Consider the following 10775-nt stretch of genomic DNA (forward strand, 5'->3'; position numbering starts at 1 on the left):
ACTTTATAACAGAACCCTATTCCCTATATAGTGCACTACTTTATACTACAGCCCTATTCCCTGTATAGTGTGCTACTTTATAACAGAGCCCTATTCCCTATATAGTACACTCATTTATACTACAGCCCTATTCCCTGTATAGTGTGCTACTTTATAACAGAGCCCTATTCCCTATATAGTACACTACTTTATACTACAGCAATATTTGTTTATTTATTATGATATGAAGCATGGTGTTTCCCTCAACTATGAAATGAAGCAGGGTGTTTTCTACCATTATGATATGAAGCATGGTGTTTTCTACTATTATGATATGAAGCATGGTGTTTCCCTCAACTATGAAATGAAGCATGGTGTTTTCTACCATTATGATATGAAGCATGGTGTTTTCTACTATTATGATATGAAGCATGGTGTTTTCTACCACTACAATATGAAGCATGGTGTTTTCCACCATTATGATATGAAGCATGGTGTTTTCTACCATTATGAAATGAAGCATAGTGTTTTCCTCAACTATGAAATGAAGCATGGTGTTTTCTACCATTATGAATCTGGGACCACCCCTCCCCCTCAGTACAATTTGATCTGTCCCTAATGGGGATATTGACCTGTCTGGCAGCTCCATTATCCTACCTCCTCTCTGGTCTGGACTAACTAATGGGGATATAGACCTGTCTGTCAGCTCCATTCTCCTACTACCTCTCTGGTCTGGACTAACTAATGGGGATATAGACCTGTCTGTCAGCTCCATTATCCTACCTCCTCTCTGGTCTGGACTAACTAATGGGGATATAGACCTGTCTGGCAGCTCCATTCTCCTACTACCTCTCTGGTCTGGACTAACTAATGGGGATATAGACCTGTCTGGCAGCTCCATTATCCTACCTCCTCTCTGGTCTGGACTAACTAATGGGGATATAGACCTGTCTGGCAGCTCCATTATCCTACCTCCTCTCTGGTCTGGACTAACTAATGGGGATATAGACCTGTCTGGCAGCTCCATTCTCCTACTACCTCTCTGGTCTGGACTAACTAATGGGGATATAGACCTGTCTGGCAGCTCCATTATCCTACCTCCTCTCTGGTCTGGACTAACTAATGGGGATATAGACCTGTCTGGCAGCTCCATTCTCCTACTACCTCTCTGGTCTGGACTAACTAATGGGGATATAGACCTGTCTGGCAGCTCCATTATCCTACCTCCTCTCTGGTCTGGACTAACTAATGGGGATATAGACCTGTCTGGCAACTCCATTCTCCTACTACCTCTCTGGTCTAACAAATGGGCATATAGACCTGTCTGGCAGCTCCATTATCCTACTACCTCTCTGGTCTGGACTAACTAATGGGGATATAGACCTGTCTGGCAACTCCATTATCCTACTACCTCTCTGGTCTGGACTAACTAATGGGGATATAGACCTGTCTGGCAGCTCCATTCTCCTACTACCTCTCTGGTCTGGACTAACTAATGGGGATATAGACCTGTCTGGCAGCTCCATTATCCTACCTCCTCTCTGGTCTGGACTAACTAATGGGGATATAGACCTGTCTGGCAACTCCATTATCCTACTACCTCTCTGGTCTGGACTAACTAATGGGGATACTGACCTGTATACTGACCATGCTTCATATCATAATGGTGGAAATCGCCCTGCTTCATATCATAATGGTGGAAATCACCCTGCTTCATATCATAATGGTAGAAAACACCCTGCTTCATATCATAATGGTGGAAAACACCCTGCTTCATATCATAATGGAGGAAAACACCCTGCTTCATATCATAATGGTGGAAAACACCCTGCTTCATATCATAATGGAGGAAAACACCCTGCTTCATATCATAATGGTAGAAAACACCCTGCTTCATATCATAATGGTGGAAAACACCATGCTTCATATCATAATGGTGGAAAACACCCTGCTTCATATCATAATGGAGGAAAACACCCTGCTTCATATCATAATGGTGGAAAACACCCTGCTTCATATCATAATGGAGGAAAACACCCTGCTTCATATCATAATGGTAGAAAACACCCTGCTTCATATCATAATGGTGGAAAACACCCTGCTTCATATCATAATGGTGGAAAACACCCTGCTTCATATCATAATGGTAGAAAACACCATGCTTCATATCATAATGGTAGAAAACACCCTGCTTCATATCATAATGGTGGAAAACACCATGCTTCATATCATAATGGTGGAAAACACCATGCTTCATATCATAATGGTGGAAAACACCATGCTTCATATCATAATGATAGAAAACACCCTGCTTCATATCATAATGGTGGAAAACACCATGCTTCATATCATAATGGTGGAAAACACCATGCTTCATATCATAATGGTGGAAAACACCATGCTTCATATCATAATGATGGAAAACACCCTGCTTCATATCATAATGGTGGAAAACACCATGCTTCATATCATAATGATAGAAAACACCCTGCTTCATATCATAATGGTGGAAAACACCATGCTTCATATCATAATGGTGGAAAACACCCTGCTTCATTTCATAGTTGAGGAAAACACCATGCTTCATATGGTAGTGGTGGGTCATATTAGACCCATAAGGGAGACTAGACATCTACCACCCCATTACCACTATCAGATTAGAGCCATAAAGTAGAGTAGACATCTACCACCCCATTACCACTATCAGATTAGAGCCATTAAGGAGACTAGACATCTACCACCCCACTCCCAATCAGATGAGAGCAATAAAGCAGTCTAGGCGTCTACCACTATCAGATTAGAGCTAAAAAGGGACACTAGACATCTACCACCCCACTACCACTATCAGATTAGAGCCAGAAGGGAGACGATGCATATACCACTATCAGATTAGAGACATAAGGGAGACGAGACATCTACCACCCCACTACCACTATCAGATTAGAGCCATATGGGAGACTAGACATCTACCACCCCACTACCACTATCAGATTAGAGCCATAAAGGAGACTAGACATCTACCACCCCATTACCACTATCAGTTTAGAGCCATAAAGCAGACTAGGCATATACCACTATCAGATTAGAGACATAAGGGAGTCTAGACATCTACCACCGCACGACCACTATGAGATTAGAGCCATAAAGCAGACTTGGCATCTACCACTATCATATTAGAGCCAAAAGGGAGAACAGACATCTACCACCAACTTTAATCAGATTAGAGCCAAAAGGGAGAACAGGCATCTAGACATCTAATCTAACACCCCACTACCACTAACAGTTTAGAGCCATAAAGGAGACTAGACATCTACCACCCCATTACCACTATCAGATTAGAGCCATAAGGTAGACTAGACAGCAACCACCCAACTACCACTATCAGATTAGAGCCATAAAGCAGACGAGGCATATACCACTATCAGATTAGAGCCATAAGGGAGTCTCGACATCAACCACCCCACTACCACTATCAGATTAGAGCCATAAGGGAGTCTTGACATCTACCACCCCACTACCACTATCAGATTAGAGCCATAAAGCAGACTAGGCATGAACCACTATTAGTTTAGCGCCATAACGGAGACTAGACATCTACCACTATCAGATTAGAGACATAAGGGAGACGAGACATCTACCAACCCACTACCAGATTAGAGCCATAAAGGAGACTAGGCATATACCACTATCAGATTAGAGACATAAGGGAGTCTAGACATCTACCACCCCACGACCACTATGAGATTAGAGCCATAAAGCAGACTTGGCATCTACCACTATCAGATTAGAGCCAAAAGGGAGAACAGACATCTACCACCAACTTTACATTACATTACATTTAAGTCATTTAGCAGACGCTCTTATCCAGAGCGACTTACAAATTGGTGCATTCACCTTATGACATCCAGTGGAACAGCCACTTTACAATAGTGCATCTAAATCTTTCAGGGGGGGGGTGAGAAGGATTACTTATCCTATCCTAGGTATTCCTTAAAGAGGTGGGGTTTCAGGTGTCTCCGGAAGGTGGTGATTGACTCCGCTGTCCTGTCGTCGTGAGGGAGTTTGTTCCACCATTGGGGGGCCAGAGCAGCGAACAGTTTTGACTGGGCTGAGCGGGAACTGTACTTCCTCAGTGGTAGGGAGGCGAGCAGGCCAGAGGTGGATGAACGCAGTGCCCTTGTTTGGGTGTAGGGCCTGATCAGAGCCTGGAGGTACTGAGGTGCCGTTTCCCTCACAGCTCCGTAGGCAAGCACCATGGTCTTTTAGCGGATGCGAGCTTCAACTGGAAGCCAGTGGAGAGAGCGGAGGAGCGGGGTGACGTGAGAGAACTTGGGAAGGTTGAACACCAGACGGGCTGCGGCGTTCTGGATGAGTTGTAGGGGTTTAATGGCACAGGCAGGGAGCCCAGCCAACAGCGAGTTGCAGTAATCCAGACGGGAGATGACAAGTGCCTGGATTAGGACCTGCGCCGCTTCCTGTGTGAGGCAGGGTCGTACTCTGCGGATGTTGTAGAGCATGAACCTACAGGAAAGGCCACCGCCTTGATGTTAGTTGAGAACGACAGGGTGTTGTCCAGGATCACGCCAAGGTTCTTAGCGCTCTGGGAGGAGGACACAATGGAGTTGTCAACCGTGATGGCGAGATCATGGAACGGGCAGTCCTTCCCCGGGAGGAAGAGCAGCTCCGTCTTGCCGAGGTTCAGCTTGAGGTGGTGATCCGTCATCCACACTGATATGTCTGCCAGACATGCAGAGATGCGATTCGCCACCTGGTCATCAGAAGGGGGAAAGGAGAAGATTGATTGTGTGTCGTCTGCATAGCAATGATAGGAGAGACCATGTGAGGTTATGACAGAGCCAAGTGACTTGGTGTATAGCGAGAATAGGAGAGGGCCTAGAACAGAGCCCTGGGGGACACCAGTGGTGAGAGCGCGTGGTGAGGAGACAGATTCTCGCCACGCCACCTGGTAGGAGCGACCTGTCAGGTAGGACGCAATCCAAGCGTGGGCCGCGCCGGAGATGCCCAACTCGGAGAGGGTGGAGAGGAGGATCTGATGGTTCACAGTATCGAAGGCAGCCGATAGGTCTAGAAGGATGAGAGCAGAGGAGAGAGAGTTAGCTTTAGCAGTGCGGAGCGCCTCCGTGACACAGAGAAGAGCAGTCTCAGTTGAATGACTAGTCTTGAAACCTGACTGATTTGGATCAAGAAGGTCATTCTGAGAGAGATAGCGGGAGAGCTGGCCAAGGACGGCACGTTCAAGAGTTTTGGAGAGAAAAGAAAGAAGGGATACTGGTCTGTAGTTGTTGACATCGGAGGGATCGAGTGTAGGTTTTTTCAGAAGGGGTGCAACTCTCGTTCTCTTGAAGACGGAAGGGACGTAGCCAGCGGTCAGGGATGAGTTGATGAGCGAGGTGAGGTAAGGGAGAAGGTCTCCGGAAATGGTCTGGAGAAGAGAGGAGGGGATAGGGTCAAGCGGGCAGGTTGTTGGGCGGCCGGCCGTCACAAGACGCGAGATTTCATCTGGAGAGAGAGGGGAGAAAGAGGTCAGAGCACAGGGTAGGGCAGTGTGAGCAGAACCAGCGGTGTCGTTTGACTTAGCAAACGAGGATCGGATGTCGTCGACCTTCTTTTCAAAATGGTTGACGAAGTCATCTGCAGAGAGGGAGGAGGGGGAGGGGAGGAGGATTCAGGAGGGAGGAGAAGGTGGCAAAGAGCTTCCTAGGGTTAGAGGCAGATGCTTGGAATTTAGAGTGGTAGAAAGTGGCTTTAGCAGCAGAGACAGAGGAGGAGAATGTAGAGAGGAGGGAGTGAAAGGATGCCAGGTCCGCAGGGAGGCGAGTTTTCCTCCATTTCCGCTCGGCTGCCCCTGTTCTGTGAGCTCGCAATGAGTCGTCGAGCCACAGAGCGGGAGGGGAGGACCGAGCCGGCCTGGAGGATAGGGGACATAGAGAGTCAAAGGATGCAGAAAGGGAGGAGAGGAGGGTTGAGGAGGCAGAATCAGGAGATAGGTTGGAGAAGGTTTGAGCAGAGGGAAGAGATGATAGGATGGAAGAGGAGAGAGTAGCGGGGGAGAGAGAGCGAAGGTTGGGACGGAGCGATACCATCCGAGTAGGGGCAGTGTGGGAAGTGTTGGATGAGAGCGAGAGGGAAAAGGATACAAGGTAGTGGTCGGAGACTTGGAGGGGAGTTGCAGTGAGGTTAGTGGAAGAATAGCATCTAGTAAAGATGAGGTCGAGCGTATTGCCTGCCTTGTGAGTAGGGGGGGAAGGTGAGAGGGTGAGGTCAAAAGAGGAGAGGAGTGGAAAGAAGGAGGCAGAGAGGAATGAGTCAAAGGTAGACGCGGGGAGGTTAAAGTCGCCCAGAACTGTGAGAGGTGAGCCGTCCTCAGGAAAGGAGCTTATCAAGGCATCAAGCTCATTGATGAACTCTCCGAGGGAACCTGGAGGGCGATAAATGATAAGGATGTTAAGCTTGAAAGGGCTGGTAACTGTGACAGCATGGAATTCAAAGGAGGCGATAGACAGATGGGTAAGGGGAGAAAGAGAGAATGACCACTTGGGAGAGATGAGGATCCCGGTGCCACCACCCCGCTGACCAGAAGCTCTCGGGTTGTGCGAGAACACGTGGGCGGACGAGGAGAGAGCAGTAGGAGTAGCAGTGTTATCTGTGGTGATCCATGTTTCCGTCAGTGCCAAGAAGTCGAGGGACTGGAGGGAGGCATAGGCTGAGATGAACTCTGCCTTGTTGGCCGCAGATCGGCAGTTCCAGAGGCTACCGGAGACCTGGAACTCCACGTGGGCCGTGCGCGCTGGGACCACCAGATTAGGGTGGCCGCGGCCACGCGGTGTGGAGCGTTTGTATGGTCTGTGCAGAAAGGAGAGAACAGGGATAGACAGACACATAGTTGACAGGCTACAGAAGAGGCTACGCTAATGCAAGGAGATTGGAATGACAAGTGGACTACACGTCTCGAATGTTCAGAAAGTTAAGCTTACGTAGCAAGAATCTTATTGACTAAAATGATACTATCAGATTAGAGCCATAAGGGAAACTAGACATCTACCACCCCATTACCACTATGAGATTGGAGCTATAAAGCAGACTAGGCATATAACACTATCAGATTAGAGCCATAAGGGAGACTAGACATCTACCACCCCACTACCACTATCAGATTAGAGCCATAAGGTAGACTAGACAGCAACCACCCAACTACCAATGTATTAGAGCCATGAAAGCAGGCTTGGATAACCACGTCTGATTAAATGGCATATATTAGGCATTATTATTATTGCATACCACTATCAGATTAGAGCCATAAGGGAGACTAGACATCTACCACCCCACTACCACTATCAGATTAGAGCCATAAGGTAGACTAGACAGCAACTACCACTATCAGATTAGAGCCATAAAGCAGGCTAGGCATATACCACTATCAGATTAGAGCCATTAGGGAGACGAGGCATCTACCACCCCACTACCACTATCACATTATAGCCATAAGGGAGACTAGACATCTACCACCCCACTACCACTATCACATTAGAGCCATAAAGGAGACTAGACATCTACCACCCCAATACCACTATCAGATTAGAGACATAAGGGAGACTAGACATCTACTACCCCATTAATACTATCAGATTAGAGCCATAAAGGACACTAGACATCTACTACCCCATTAATACTATCAGATTAGAGCCATAAAGGAGACGAGGCATCTACCACCCCACTATCAGATTAGAGCCACAAGGGAGACAAGACATCTACCACCCCATTACCACTATCAGATTAGAGCCATAAAGCAGACTAGGGATATACCACTATCAGTTTAGAGCCATAAGGGAGACTGGACATCTACCACCCCACTACCACTATCAGATTAGAGCCATAAAGCAGACTAGGCATATACCACTATCAGATTCGAGACATAAGGGAGACGAGACATCTACCACCCCACTATCACATTAGAGCCATAAAAGGGGGATGGACATCTACTACCCCACTACCACTATCAGATTAGAGCCATAAGGGGGATGGACATCGACTACCCCATTACCATTATCACATTAGAGCCATAAAGGAGACTAGACATCTACCACCCCATTACCACTATCAGATTAGAGCCATAAAGCAGACTAGGCATATACCACTATCAGTTTAGAGCCATAAGGGAGACTGGACATCTACCACCCCACTACCACTATGAGATTAGAGCCATAAAGCAGACTTGTCATCTACCACTATCAGATTAGAGCCAAAAGGGAGAACAGACATCTACCACCAACTTTATACTATCAGCTTAGAGCCATAAGGGAAACTAGACATCTACCACCCCATTACCACTATCAGATTAGAGCCATAAAGCAGACTAGGCATATACCACTATCAGTTTAGAGCCATAGGGGAGACTGGACATCTAACACCCCACTACCACTATCAGATTAGAGCCATAAGGGACACTCGACATCTACCACCCCACTACCACTATCAGATTAGAGCCATAATGGAGACGAGACATCTGCTACCCCACTACCATTATCAGATTGGAGCCATAAAGCAGACGAGGCATGTACCACTATCAGATTAGATCCATAAGGGAGACTGGACATCTACCACCCCACTACACCTAACAGTTTAGAGCCATAAAGCAGACGAGGCATATACCACTATCAGATTAGAGCCATAAGGGAGACTAGACATCAACCACCCCACTACCACTATCAGATTAGAGCCATAAGGGAGTCTCAACATCTACCACCCCACTACCACTATCAGATTAGAGCCATAAAGCAGACTAGGCATGTACCACTATCAGATTAGAGCCATAACGGAGACTAGACATCTACCACCCCACTACCACTATCAGATTAGAGCCATAAAGCAGACTAGGCATGAACCACTATTAGTTTAGCGCCATAACGGAGACTAGACATCTACCACCCCACAACCACTATCAGATTAGAGCCATAAAGGAGACTAGACATCTACCACCCCACTACCACTATCAGATTAGAGCCATAATGGAGACGAGACATCTACTACCCCACTACCACTATCAGATTAGAGCCACAAGGGATCCTAGTCATCTACCACCCCATTACCACTATCAGATTAGAGCCATAAAGCAGACTAGGCATATACCACTATCAGATTAGAGACATAAGGGAGACTAGACATCTACCACCCCACTATCACTATCAGATTAGAGCCATAAAGCAGACTAGGCATGAACCACTATTAGTTTAGCGCCATAACGGAGACAAGACATCTACCACCCCACTACCACTATCAGATTAGAGCCATAAAGGAGACTAGACAGCTTCCACCCCACTACCACTATCAGATTAGAGCCATAAAGGAGACTAGACATCTACCACTATCAGATTAGAGCCACAAGGGATCCTAGTCATCTACCACCCCATTACCACTATCAGATTAGATCCATAAAGCAGACTAGGCATATACCACTATCAGTTTAGAGCCATAAGGGAGACTAGACATCTACCACCCCACTACCACTATCACATTAGAGCCATAAAGCAGACTAGGCATCTACCACTATCAGATTAGAGCCATAACGGAGACAAGACATCTACCACCCCACTACCACTATCAGATTAGAGCCATAAAGGAGACTAGACAGCTTCCACCCCACTACCACTATCAGATTAGAGCCATAAAGGAGACTAGACATCTACCACTATCAGATTAGAGCCATAAAGGAGACTAGACATCTACCACCCCACTACCACTATCAGATTAGAGCCATAAAGGAGACTAGACATCTACCACCCCACTATCACATTGGAGCCATAAAACGGGGATAGACATCTACTTCCCCACTACCACTATCACATTAGAGCCATAATGGAGACGAGACATCTACTACCCCACTATCAGATTAGAGCCACAAGGGATCCTAGTCATCTACCACCCCATTACCACTATCAAATTAGAGCCATAAAGCAGACTTGGCATATACCACTATCAGTTTAGAGCCATAAGGGAGACTAGACATCTACCACCCCACAACCACTATCAGTTTAGAGCCATAAAGCAGACTAGGCATCTACCACTATCAGATTAGAGCCATAAAGGAGACTAGACATCTACCACCCCACTACCACTATCACATTGGAGCCATAAAACGGGGATAGACATCTACTTCCCCACTACCACTATCACATTAGAGCCATAATGGAGACGAGACATCTACTACCCCACTACCACTATCAGATTAGAGCCACAAGGGATCCTAGTCATCTACCACCCCATTACCACTATCAAATTAGAGCCATAAAGCAGACTTGGCATATACCACTATCAGATTAGAGCCACAAGGGATCCTAGTCATCTACCACCCCACTACCACTATCAGATTAGAGCCATAAGGGGGATGGACATCTACCACCAACTTTATACTATCAGGTTAGAGCCATAAGGGAAACTAGACATCTACCACCCCATTACCACTATGAGATTGGAGCCATAAAGCAGACTAGGCATATACCACTATCAGATTAGAGCCAAAAGGGAGAACAGACATCTACCACCCCATTACCACTATCAGATTGGAGCCATAAGGGAGAACAGGCATCTACCACCACTTTATACTATCAGATTAGAGCCATAAAAGGGAGACTGGACATCTACTACCCCATTACCACTATCACATTAGAGCCATAATGGAGACGAGACATCTACTACCCAACTACCACTATCAGATTAGAGCCATAAGGAGACAATATCTACCACCCCACTACCACTATCAGATTAGAGCCATAAAGCAG

The sequence above is a fragment of the Oncorhynchus keta genome, unplaced genomic scaffold, assembly GCF_023373465.1.
Source record: "Oncorhynchus keta strain PuntledgeMale-10-30-2019 unplaced genomic scaffold, Oket_V2 Un_contig_18794_pilon_pilon, whole genome shotgun sequence".
NCBI classification, from domain to species: domain Eukaryota; kingdom Metazoa; phylum Chordata; class Actinopteri; order Salmoniformes; family Salmonidae; genus Oncorhynchus; species Oncorhynchus keta.